The sequence below is a fragment of the Melitaea cinxia genome, chromosome 27, assembly GCF_905220565.1.
Source record: "Melitaea cinxia chromosome 27, ilMelCinx1.1, whole genome shotgun sequence".
Taxonomy (NCBI): domain Eukaryota; kingdom Metazoa; phylum Arthropoda; class Insecta; order Lepidoptera; family Nymphalidae; genus Melitaea; species Melitaea cinxia.
Window position 1 is genome coordinate 11,149,241 of NC_059420.1, and position 12,353 is coordinate 11,161,593.

The 12,353-nt window shown below is 34.6% G+C and overlaps 1 long non-coding RNA gene across 1 annotated transcript in view; it reads left to right on the top strand.

Moving 5' to 3' along the window:
- Positions 1-921: 921 nt before the first annotated feature.
- LOC123667062 overlaps positions 922-12,353 on the top strand; it is a 32,654-nt gene continuing 21,222 nt past the window's right edge. The window contains exon 1 of the long non-coding RNA XR_006745373.1: positions 922-1,023. This is a non-coding gene — a long non-coding RNA (uncharacterized LOC123667062). The remainder of the gene's footprint in view (positions 1,024-12,353) is intronic.

Below are 12,353 nucleotides of genomic sequence, written 5' to 3' on the forward strand. Positions count from 1 at the left end.
TTGATGATGACAATAACATTATCGATTTTTGTGTAATTCTTTATTGTTGTGGTTCTTATTTTGTCTGACATCTTTTTCCCCATCATGCTTCTATTCATGGCATTCTGGCAAGTTTCCAGCTTTTTAGTTTGAGTTTTAATCGGAGACCAAGTTTGGCAACCGTGTGTAAGTATTGGTACAAGGGCAGGTGTTAAATAGTTTTCTCTTTATGACCATGCTCATTTCTTCGTTTTTAAATATTTCCCTTAGGCTCCAGAATCTCTTCCAAACGTTCTCTATGCGTTTTTCCACTTCTTTCGATCTCGGGTCTTTTAAGGAAATAATTTGGCCCAGATATACATATTCGTCTACATATTCAATTGCATCGCCCAAGACGTAGATAGGTTCTTCTGTCCCATTTGTCATGACTTTAGTTTTCTGAGTGTTCATATTCAATCCTACTTTCCGACTTTCTCTATCCAGGTCATTTATCATTCCCTCGAGAGCAAACATCTAGCTAAAAGTAATTGTAATGAATAAAGTAGTAATAGTAATGAATTATAAACGGTAAAGGTATTTTTAAGGTAAAGGTATCGGTAAGGTTAAATGGTTAAAAGGTAATGGTATCAGGTAAGTTACGTTGTAGTAGCCTCATTGAATTACTATTACTGCTTAAGTAATAATAGTTCTATGTGGTAGGTAGCCACATGGCCAATACAAATATTTGTCATTTGCAGGGATAGAACCCGCAACCTATTTTTCATATTGCATATCTATTTTTCATACTTCAAGTTATAAGGGAGGGGGGGTGGGATTAAGGGGGTAAATAACATATATGGCAAAACAACGTTTGCGGGGTCAGCTAGTAACACTATATAAAAAAGAAAGATCCAATAGCTATCGAGCCGTCACGTAACTCACACGTGTCAAAACTTCATCTATTTTGTCGCCATCGTATATTTAGCACGCCATTGGCATTGCCTGACATTTTAACTGTAATGTTATCTTATGTAAAAGAACTATCCGTTTATATTGAGTGTTTATGTAAGTTCTTTGTTTTATTATATTTAAAACGATATAACAATATTATTCTTTCGCATGCTTATCTCTCAATTTTAAAATTGTATTTTTGTCCTTTGTAATAAGAAAAGTAGTTCTACCCTCCATAAAGTAAAGGTTCTGTACTAGTTTTTGTAATCCTCATTCTTTTGCTAGCCTTGTTAAAATAAAGCAATGTTAAAAAAATAAAAAAATAATACATACAATACAATTCAATACAAATATACTCTATAACCAGAAACATTACATGTAACATAAAATATGCAATAAAAATAAAAACATATGGTAGGTAAAATATTTTTTTACAAAGAACTTTCACGCTTTGTGATGTTGATTGGTTTAATGGCTTTCAGTTGTGCCAGAGAAGCACGGTTGATTCCGCCAATGTCACGTAGAGTGGAGAACACACGTAGGAGATTGATTGATCGGTGCAGTTGAGATAACAGTCTCAATTTAATTTTGAAAACAGGCAAAATAGTAAGACTTTCATTGTTACACCTTAACCTAAAACAACACAAACATTTAATGTTAGACTAATTGTAAGACAACCACTGTTAGTAACTAAACTATTACAAACTAATTACACTAGGACAGACACATGGTTTATTTACAACTTAATTTTATTTATTTCAAAATATTTACACAAAAATGTACAGTAGGGACTAAACACTAACATCAACAAACATTGAACATTTATAGGGCGGGGAATATCATAGGGAAGGATGTCATATATAGGACGGAGGAGTTTGGGACAGGAAAAAAGGATGTGGGAAACCGTGCCTTCGTCAAGGCCACATTCACACAATGAGTGGTCATGAACTCTGATTTTGGCAAGATGAACAGGTGTACACGCATGACCAAGACGCAAGCGACATATGCTGGATGTGACCCAGCGACTAGCATGTCTATGAAGAAAAAACCAAGGGCGTCTTGGGTTTGTGATGTTGTCTAGCTCGGGGTAGCAAACCTTTGATTGCTGACATACTGACAGCAGCGTCACCTATTGAGTCGAATTGTGTTTTTGAACCATCCTTAAAGTCATTGAAATATACAAACGAAATTTCAATTAAATCGGTCCAGCCTTTTACCAAAATTAGATGACAAACACACGTACAGAAGACTTACGTTTAATAGTGATAGGATTTATTTTTATTTCGTTGTTACTCCTTTTGTGTTTGTAAGTAGAAGGATGATCTAAGTTTAGAGTGGTTTAAATATAGTGCGCCAGGGATACAAACATTGTCAAAGACGGGCTATTTAGTGTATTCAGGTCGAGAATGAAGCAAATCGATACCAAATTAGATATATCTTATTTTCTGTATCATTTAATTATACTAATGCAATTTATATTGCATGTACTGTGGTTATAATTTTTTTGATAGGTACCAAGGCATGTATGTATTTTTTTCTTTCTTTCACAAAAGGAAAGGATTAAATTTTTCTGGGTTAAGGACATCTTAAGAGCATTCCAGAGAAAGAGATCGGCAGTGGGCTGTAATAGACTAATTATGAAGAATCGTTGTAGGCCCTTGGGTCGTGTTTTAGTTTTGCAAAGAGCAAACAGTGCATGACATTTTTGTCTGTCACCTCAATGAGTACAAACTTTCAGATTAGTGTTAAGGAATACTTTGTATCTTTATTTTATTTAATCGTGTTTGTGCAAACGTCGTGTTGGTTTAGCATCTATTTTTTCCATTTTTTTTTATTTATTTATGTAAATCCTTATGGATACTCTCCGCCTGGGGTAGAGGACTTATGTCAGACGTCTTATGTCAGGGTTATGTCAGACTTTTACTGATTAGAACCCCACGGAATACCGTCACAGCGCAATTAGCGGGATTATGGGAACGCTTTCGAATATTTTTTAGTTCTACTTGCTATCGTTCAAGATTAAACGCCACATCTCCCCAATCCTGCTTTTTCCATGTCGGTAAATTTGGCACGTCCATCGATACGGTTCATCTTCTGCCTTGAGCAAGCACAAGACCACCCTAGAGACTATAATTACCTTATTCTATTTACGTACGCCTGCTTTACCTTATCTATACATCTATATACAAATAAATAAAATTGGAGTGTCTGTTTGTAATATTAAAATATCTGTCTATCTGTTTGTTCCGGCTAATCTCTGAAACGGCTGGACCGATTTTGACGGGGTTTCAACGGCAGATAGTTGATGTAGTAAAGAGTAACTTAGACAGCTTTTATTTTAGAAATTTATCTTATCACGGTAACGGATGGTAAGCGGATACCATAGCATTGCATTGCGAGCACGTTATCGACCCTAATCCATCTCTTTCCCCGGAGCTATGGCTACCTTACTCACCACAGGAATACAATACTACTTACATAAGAGCATTTAGCTGTAATTTTCTGTAAGGTGGAGGCACTTCGGCCTGCTGTGCCCTACCTCAATAAATAGTAATCTAAACCTTGCACTCAATATTTTACTGGAACATTGACAGTACATTATGTATGTAGGTATGTTTGATGTATATATGTATGCATGTGTGTATGTATATATGTACGTACGTATGTATGTATGTATTTATGTATGTAGGCATGTATGTATGTATGTATATTTCCTCCCTTTTTTCTTCTTTTTCTGAATTTTACTAATACTCGATTTTGCACACCCACAAACCTCTGCTCTTGTACGTCCTAAGGTTGGCTGGGAGAGAATGCTTTTAGCATTAAGCCCGCCTTTTGTACAATTCTTTAATGTATTGTGCAATAAAGCATTAATAAATAAATTTCCGAATATATATTATCGTGTGGTTTAAAAATTTATTACAATGCCTTTTTAGAATCGTTGAAAAGTGTCAAGTACACCGAACACGTTTCAAGTTGTCACGTGGGACACGTGGAGTGATTATGTAACACAGAACAGTAAGTATATTGTGCCGATGACACACTTATCGAGGTAATTACTTGACTGAATGTAATAAATGTATAATCATATTTATTTTAATGAAAACATTTAATCAAGGAAATGTTTTATTGACTTGAAATGTTTTTTAAAGATTTAATTTTCTATAAGAAAAAATACGACGGTATAAATTTTTCACTTAAAATTTTATTTAAAAAAAATGTAGTAGACTTCAAATGACTTTTGAATCCCAAAGACCTCATTCTCCATGTTCATAAAGAACAGATATCACAATAGTATATATTTAGCTAACATTGGCAGATAAAGGCACTGAATGTACTAAATACTATAACGTTGGCCCAAATGTGTGAGCCGCTGCGCGCGCGGCCGTCTGGCTCTGATCCAATGCTACGCACTCGAAGGTCACATGCACAGGTCAAACTCAAACGCTCTATATTCAGTTATATAATGAACTTCAGAAACTGTTTCAATAACATGAGCTATTTATGGATTTAGCTTGCGTAATTTATAATTTTTTACTCTAGTAGATAATCTTTGTGAATCATAAAACTAGTTGACTGTAAATAAAATTACATTTAGTACTTGCTTGTCACTATCTCAAAGTAACACCTACCTATTACGTTTCAGAAAGGGCAATGTCCGTTGTACTGCACGTAGAATTTTAATTACGATTTCAATGAACATTTTTTTACGATTATCGACGGATATAATTAAATACGTATTCTTCGTAATTTTATCTATTTTTGTTTTTAACGAAAATTTTGCTATCTGACAAAAAAACTGGATAATTAGGTATTGCTCAAGTTACCGTATCATATTTTTTTCCTTTCTACCGTTTGTACCAGACTCTCATTCACTATACGTAGTTTGTACAAATTTAAAGATTTAAATGCTTATAGGTATAGCCTTGTAAAAAGCTCACAGACAAAGCTATCCTAAAGATCGAATCTCTCTTTCGTCAAATTTAAAAAAAAAATTGCCAAAAAATTACGAAAAATTAAGTACCTGTACCTAATACTTATTGTTTGAAAGCTCTTTCAAGAAACTCTACTCACTGAAACAAACCTAACTGAAAGATATTTAAAAAATAATATTTTCATCAATTTTAATACTTATAAAAATATTGTAATTTGTAAGTATTAAATATCAATCAATACTAAATTATTTATTTACTTACTAAGTTATTTAATTATTTATTTACTGCAACTTCGTCCACGTGGGATTTAACAAAAAAGGTATTTTTCAGTTCGCAGAGTAATAAAATAAATACATTTCTAAAATAAAAGTAGCCTTAGTTACTCCTTATTATATCAGCTATCTGCCAGTGAAAGTCACGTAAAAATCCAACCGTTTCAGAGATTAGCCGGAACAAACAGGCAGACAGACAGACAAAATTTTAAAAAATATTATTTTGGTATATGTACCGTGTATACATCCATATGCATTTAGTAAAAAGCGGTTATTTATTATTACAAACAGACACTACAATTTTATTTATTTGTAGATATAGATTAGAAAAATAATAACGACAAATTTTTGGTTAGATGCCACGGCTTACTACTTTGAAGAGAAAAAAACGAGCTATTCTTAAACTTGGAACGACATACTTCCGGGTTTTTTAATTTCAATTATGTGTCAACAGAACGAATCTTATTTTAACATCTTGCAAAGCAGCCCGACTTGGGTACCTCAATCTTATACAAAATCACACGCAAATACTCTATTGAAGTCATAGATCAAGTAAAAAGAATAGATAACGCACTTAGAACAAAAAAGTGAAGCCACTTTTTTAAATATGTGTGAGTGAGTGAAGTGTTGACACTTTTTAAAAAAAGTCCTTGAAAGTTTTATTACATGGGATTAAACACAATTAATTTAATATAGGTAAAATGGGTATGCGAAAATAAAAATCTGTTTATAGTTTTAAATATATTTACTCCTTTTTTGCTTCAAATTGTTAAATAAATCTATTGCAGCCATGTTTTGATTTAATGAATTATATAAATCTGTGTCAATGAAAATTGCGTTTTTAAGTAATTGATGATTCCTCTGAAGGGCAAGTTCCTGTTTTAAAGGCGTCTAACTCTTTGCTGTAATGATTTAATTTTTTTTACATTTTTTTTAAAATAAAGTTCCTGCTTTTTTAACTTTTCTCTTAGTTTATGTTTTCTAGGTATATCAAAGATTGAATCTTGGTTAACGACTAATTTAAGACTCATCCGGTAGGTCCTAGAACAAAAAATTCAACATTAAAATACCTAGTAGTAAGTAGTAGTATATACGTGATGGTACTCTGCGAAGTCCACGTTTTGTACCGTACATGTCAGCTTTATCAAAATGGTTTGAACAAACCACACTAGATGAGGATGGATGTCGTTGTAGTTCATTTCAGCTCAGTCGCACAGCAGCTACCTATTCTATCTATCTCCTATTAAAATATTCGTTAGAAACCTAAAATCATGATATTTAGTAGTAAAATATGAGTAGTTAATTCACAAATTTAAATAGACAAAACGAGTTAAAAATTCATATTGACTTCAATTTAGGTAAAACATAAAATCACACGATAAAAAAAAAACACAATAATGATGCCCACTTTCTACTTAATTATTTTTCTATGATTGCCTACAATTTACTTACCCGCATTTTGGGCTAATGGAAATAAAAATAACTGGTAACACACCGTCGGTACGTCATTTCGGGGCATAGAAATTATAAGTTCCGAATAACCTCAATATTATTTTGGAATAACAAAAAATATAAAGTTTTGTATGTATTTACGTGTGAAACGATATTTCTTCAGACTTTTTGTTCACTTTGGTATTGTTTTTGCACCATTTAATTACAAAAGAACGGCATTTTATAGGCAAAGTTTTACTGTACGAGGCCTCGTGAGATACTAACGAAAATGAGCGTAGTTTGATGCATATGTGTGCGTGAGCGCGTGTGTTTACTTGAAGGAGCCGAGTTTTGTGGCTTCACTAACAACAAAGGCCGCGCATAATCTACTTTTTTTTACTTCATCTATGATTGAAGTATAGTATTAGTATCCAAGTAAAGCATTAAGCTAATTTTCGTTATTATAATAAAGGATACTTCGACTATTAAAAATTAATGTTTAAAAGCAAATTTAAAAAGTTGTTAAAAAATGATACACAAATGATCTCGATTACATTTTGTTTTTTCCTTTGTTTCCTGGTTACGCTCTCTGTTGTGTGTGTTGTCTGGGCTTGATTTTTTTTTTAATGTCCATAAATCAAAACCAATTAAATATTTTGACTGTTCCGCTTAAGAGAAGCTAAAAGATATTATAAATCTTGTTATTAGAATAAATTCTGCAACCAGAATGTATAAAAAATGGCAGGCCCATATCAGACCCATTTTCTTCCTTAGTTAGTAGAACTACCCTCATAACGATTAGATCATTACTATTATAAAAGTATACGAAAGTGACGACGCGCTGGCTCAACGGTCACAGCACTGGCTTGTAGCTGTTGCGCTGGCGGTTGTTGGTTCGAGCCTCGCACATGACAAGTATTTATATTGGCCATACAGATGTTTGCCGTGGTCTGGGTGTTTTTGCAGTCCTGTGGGTCTCGCAACCGTGCCTCGAAGAACACGTTAGGCCGTCGATCCCGGTTGTCATGTATACCCGATAGCGATTTACTCACAGTAGGGAGTATATCCGCCAATCCGCATTGGAGTAGCGCGATGGATTAAGCTTAGATCCTTCTCCTACGTGCGGAAAGAGGCCTATTCATAGCAGTGGGATATTACAGGCTGAAGCGTATATTGAACATAATCCAGATACATAATCGCGGAGACAAAAAAAAACAAGATTTTTAAATATTTTTTGTGGAAATAAAATAATAATTGTTCAACCTAGCAAGAACAAAATAACAGTTGTAGTATATTATCAATTTAAGTTTCATTTATTACCTCCATGTAGACGTACACGGGTAGCAGTGTCTTCGATGCGACAAAGCCAGCCCTGCAGTCACCAACCCGCCTGCCGTGCATGGTGACTATGGGCAACACACATGAGTGCATGCCGTTTTTGGCGTGAACTTGTGGAGGCCTATGTCCAGCTTTGGACTGCGATAGGCTGAAGCAATGATGATGATGATGATTATGATGAAACGTAAATAAATCACGACGAACTTTCAACTAATATTTGATTGAGGGACACTGCAGGTTTCTGAGAATTAAGGACATTGAACGGTAACTTTGTTTAGAAAATAATTATGAATCTTTATTATTTTTAGTTACCAACTAGAAACAGTTGAATACAACAGCAGGTAAGGTAAGCGCAGAATCATGATCGGATAGTAAACTATCAAAGTTATAATAGCAGGCACAGATCCAAGAGAACATAAATAGGTCATTTTCTATATGACATACCTACTGTTAAGGCATTTAACAGTTAGTAGAATATGTACGATTTATACTAATTCAACGGACATAATTAAAAGAGTAACAACGATTAATGCAAAATGCCGTCTTTTTCGACTGTCACATAAACACTTCCCAGCATAAATTGAAATGGCACTGAGTAGCGCAATATCATGTGCAGTATAAAGGAGAAGAATATCTAAGAAGGTACAGAAGCTGGTTAACATAAAAAATTATCGATATAAAATTGTTGGTGAGGAAAATGCTCATAGCGCGCTTTTCCAAGGGCTAAAAACTAATATCATTTTAATTTTTTAAGATGGCGTTTTTAAACTTCTTGATTTGAGATTTTTTTTAAATATTTTATAATCATAGATTAAATTGAAATTTAGTACAAAAGTGTGATTATAATTAAATACATATTAAATAAACATCGAAACAAAATTTTAATAAGCCATGGCCTAAAGTTACTTTTAAATAATTTACCTCAAAATCGTTACATAATAACAAAAATTTTTTAATAGTCGTTAGGCCTCGTCACTATCATTCAGTCAAGGTCAATCTATTCGGTGTTATTACTATCAGCTGTTATCAATGTGTGTCGTGGGTATCTTGACTCGTAGACTGATAACGATCAGCTTAGTATGAGTTAATTGTATTTTTAACCGACTTCAAGAAAGGAGGACGTTACTCAATTCGACCGTGTGTATATATATATATATATATATATATCATCATTACAGCCTATACAGTCCACTGCTGGACATAGGCCTCCACAAGTTTACGCCAAAAATAACGTGAACTCATGTGTTTTGCCCATAGTCACCACGCTGGGTAGGCGGGTTGGTGACCGCAGTACTGGCTTTGTCGCACCGAAAACGCTGCTGCCCGTCTTCGGCCTGTGTATTTCAAAGCCAGTAGTGGGATGGTTATCCCGCCACCGGTCGGCTTTTAAAGTTCCAAGGTGGTAGCGGAATTGTGTGTGTGTAATTGAAGTCGGTTTTTTTTTCGTTTGCCTGCAAACACTATTATCTATATAATATATATAAAAGCGAAAGGTCACTCACTCATCACGAAATCTCCGAAACTATAACACCTACAAACTTGAAATTTGGCAAGTAGGTTCCTTATAAGACGTAAGCATCCGCTAAGAACGGATTTTACGAAACTCGCCCCCTAAGGGGGTAAAACGGGGGGTGGAAGTTTGTATGAAAGTCCTATGTTTTTGAAGTTAGAGACTTGAAGTTTAAAATGTAAGCTCTATAGATGGTGAAAAGGTGTTCAAATAACATATCTTTAGAAATCAACCCACTTTTAGGGTTAAAACGGGGGATGGTACGCTGACTCACTCATCGCGAAATCTACGAAACTATAATAGCTAAAAACTTGAAATTTAGCAGGTAGGCTCCTTATAGGTTGTAGGCATTCGATAAGAACGGATTTTACGAAACTCGACCCCTAAGGGGGTAAAACGGGGGTGGGAAGTTCGTGTGAAAGTCCCATGTTTTTGAAGTAAGAGACTTCAAATTTAAAATGTATGCCTTATAGATGATGAGAAGATGTCCAAATAATGTGTCTTTAGAAATCAACTCCCTTTTGGGGTTAAAACGGGGGATGGTAGCTTTACTCGCTCATCACGAAATCTCCGAAACTATAACACCTACAAACTTGAAATTTGGCAGATAGGCTTCTTTTAGGGCGTAAACATTCGCTAAGAATGAGTTTTACGAAATTCGACCCCTAAGGGGGTAAAACGGGGGTTGGAAGTTTGTATGAAAGTCCTATGTTTTTGAAGTAAGAGACTTGAAATTTAAAATGTACTTTCTTTAGATAGTGAGAAGGTGTCCAAATAATGTATCTTTAGAAATCAACTCCTTTTTGGGGTAAAAACGGGGAATGGTAGGTTGACTCCCTCATTACAAAATCTTCGAAACTATAACAGCTACAAACTTGAAATTTGGCAAGTAGGTTCCTTATAGGGCGTAAATATTCGCTAAGAGTTGATTTTATGAAACTCGATCCTTAAAGGGCTAAACGGGGGTTGGAAGTTTGTATGAAAGTCCTATGTTTTTGAAGTAAGAGACTTTAAATTTAAAATGTATGCTCTATAGATGGTAGAAAGGTGACCAAATAATGTATCTATAGAAATCAACTCTCTTTTGGAGTTAAAACGGTGGATGGTAGGTTGACTCACTCATCACGAAACCTCCGAAACTATAACAGTTACAAACTTGAAATTTGGCAGATAGGCTCCTTTTAGGGCGTAAACATTCACTAAGAATGAGTTTTACGAAATTCGACCCCTAAGGGGGTAAAACGGGGGTTGGAAGTTTGTATGAAAGTCCTATGTTTTTGACGTAAGAGACTTGAAATTTAAAATGTACTTTCTTTAGATAGTGAGAAGGTGTCCAAATAATGTATCTTTAGAAATCAACTCCTTTTTGGGGTTAAAACGGGGAATGGTAGGTTGACTCCCTCATTACAAAATCTTCGAAACTATAACAGCTACAAACTTGAAATTTGGCAAGTAGGTTCCTTATAGGGCGTAAATACTCGCTAAGAGTTGATTTTATGAAACTCGATCCTTAAAGGGCTAAAACGGGGGTTGGAAGTTTGTATGAAAGTCCTTTGTTTTTGAAGTAAGAGACTTTAAATTTAAAATGTATGCTCTATAGATGGTAGAAAGGTGACCAAATAATGTATCTATAGAAATCAACTCTCTTTTGGAGTTAAAACGGTGGATGGTAGGTTGACTCACTCATCACGAAACCTCCGAAACTATAACAGCTACAAACTTGAAATTTGGCAGGTAGGTTCCTTATGGGGTGTTAACATCCGCTAAGAACTAATTTTACGAAAATCGACCCTTAAGGGGATAAAACGGGGGTCGGAAGTTTGAATGAAAGTCTTATGTTTTTGAAGTAAGAGACTTGAAATTTAAAATATATGCTCTATAGATGGTGAGGAGGTGTCCAAATAATGCATTGTAATCTATATATATAAAAGAGAAAGGTCAGTGACTCACTCATCACGAGAACTCAAAAACCACTGGATGGTCTATCCATCCAGGTTGGACAAAGATAAAGTTTAGCAGGGATGTAGATTATAGTTAGCAGACGTAGTCCGCTAAGAACGGATTTTACGATATTCCATCGCTAAGTAAATAATAAGTCTAATCGCTAAACCTAACCCCCTATTAAATTATACTAAACTGTGCCTTTTAAAAATTTACTCAGTTTGATAAGCATTTCAAGTGACTGAAATAAAATAATAATTTGCGTTAAACATCTTAATAGTAATACATATCTTCATAACCACGAGGACGTAATCGCGGGCAACAGTTAGTGTATTATAAGTCCCCAAAAGTGTATGTGATCGATTCGCTCAAAATTTACTGAACGGATTTTCATGCGGTTTCAACATTGTAGAGAGGACTCCACCATTGGCAAGAGGAAGGTTTACGGAACGGCTAAGCCGATTTTGATGAGAGTTTCACTGGAAGTTTGCTGGCAAAACTTTGTGACACACTAATTTCAACGCGGGCGAAGCCGCGGGCACAGCTAGTTAAGGATAAATAGCAAGCTATAAAATGCTCAAATTCAATTTATGTTTGTTATTTTCGAAAAGTTATTTATGATAAATTACATTTTCTTTTTAAATATAATTCAATGCTTATCACATAATATACTCGTAAATTTTACAATCTGAAATACTATACTAAAGTCTAAATACTAGTTAAAGAATTATAAAACAATAAACAATGTCTTTGACGTACACGTACGACGTGCTGGGACTTCCTGATTCTTTGGTCAGTCAAAAAGATTCACATTTAGTCCTGGTTCTTTTTTTTAAGTTATAATTAGGTCGGCAAACAAGCGTACGGTTCATCTGATGGTAAGCGATTACCGTAGCTTACAGACATAAATGTGTTTACTCGCTAACGAAAAAAACCGACTTCAATTACATCGACAAGTGATACAAGGTAAGTAGATGAAAAAAATTAACAAACGCTCTAATCGTTACTACGATTTTC